Source organism: Myotis brandtii, unplaced genomic scaffold, assembly GCF_000412655.1.
Source record: "Myotis brandtii unplaced genomic scaffold, ASM41265v1 scaffold1031, whole genome shotgun sequence".
Taxonomy (NCBI): Eukaryota; Metazoa; Chordata; class Mammalia; order Chiroptera; family Vespertilionidae; genus Myotis; species Myotis brandtii.
The window spans coordinates 171,128-172,194 of record NW_005353465.1 but is presented as its reverse complement, the minus strand read 5'-3'; the positions used below and the strand labels follow the sequence as shown (position 1 = coordinate 172,194).

The following is a 1,067-nucleotide window of genomic DNA, read 5'->3' as shown; positions in this document are numbered from 1 at the left end:
GCCGCTCCCCCGGCCTCTCACAAAGGAGAATGGTTCAGTCCAGAGCATCACCCGGCACCTGATCCCTCAACAACTGGCGGGCGGGCAAGGGGCGGTGGATCGAGGAAGGGGATGAGTTACTGGAACCAATTCTAAGAGCCTTCGCCTTTGCAAAGACCCCTGGACCAGCACTGAGGAGCGGGCACGAACGGGGAGCCTACCTGAACCAGTCCCGGCACTTCCTTTCCAGCCAGCGTTTCAACTCACCCTTTCGGAGAACAAGGCGCCTTCCGGCGGAGCATGGCCAGCCCTCGCCTCAATCTAGCTTGCTAGTAGTCCATTCTCGCCCGGCTCCGCCCACCTACGCTTCCTCCGACCAATGGCAGGGCCGACGCCCGGCCTCTTTCCAGCAGGGTTGTGTGAGTCCCATCCCGGAAGTCTCTCGAGGGTGGGAGGTCCTAAAAGGCTCTGGAGTGTACGTAGGCAACCACAGATGTGCCTGATTGAAAATAAAATCTGGCGGTAGCTCCTGTCGGCAGGCTCAGTCCGCAGGCGTCCAGGCCTCTTGGCATTTCTCCTGCCCCCGCCGTTGGGGGCGCTCTGAACGAAAACATTTAGTTACCTGTTTCTGGGAAGCCATCTTGGGTCGGGCTGGTGCCCTGGGGCAGGAGGAGGGAGTGCGTGGAGAAAGTGGAGCTCTTTTCGGCCTTCTGTCGGGCTGCTAGGTCCCGCCCCAACTCCTTATATAATAAGAATGTCCCTTGATCACGATGGGGAGAAGCTGGGATGTTGCTGGATGTGGTGAGAGCAACCGCCACCCCTCTCATAGGAGTGAAGCGATCTTAGCAAATCAAAGCAGCAGAAATGAGTTCTTAGAAAGACAGTGGGTTTTCCCAGTTCCTGGAGTAATCCCTTATGGTCGCCTCACTCCCCGGGACATCAGAATAAGACCAACATAAGTGATATCTCTATCCTAGGTGCTTCTAATCCTTGTGCTTCACTTGCAAGTTTTCCAGTGTTCTGTACATTGGACTGGGAGTCCATTGGAAATGAGAAAACAGGTTTTAGGGAAGAACAACTTTTTTTTT

The 1,067-nt window shown here is 55.3% G+C and overlaps 1 protein-coding gene across 5 annotated transcripts in view; it reads right to left on the bottom strand.

Moving 5' to 3' along the window:
- CHD8 (chromodomain helicase DNA binding protein 8) overlaps nucleotides 1-320 on the bottom strand; it is a 65,750-nt gene extending 65,430 nt beyond the window's left edge. Inside the window, exon 1 of one of the 5 annotated variants that reach the window (XM_005856531.2) lies at nucleotides 201-320. The gene's annotated coding sequence lies outside the window, so the exon portion shown is untranslated. The remainder of the gene's footprint in view (nucleotides 1-200) is intronic. The other 4 variants (XM_005856537.2, XM_005856535.2, XM_005856536.2 and 1 more) reach the window with 4 other exon arrangements.
- Nucleotides 321-1,067: the final 747 nt, after the last annotated feature.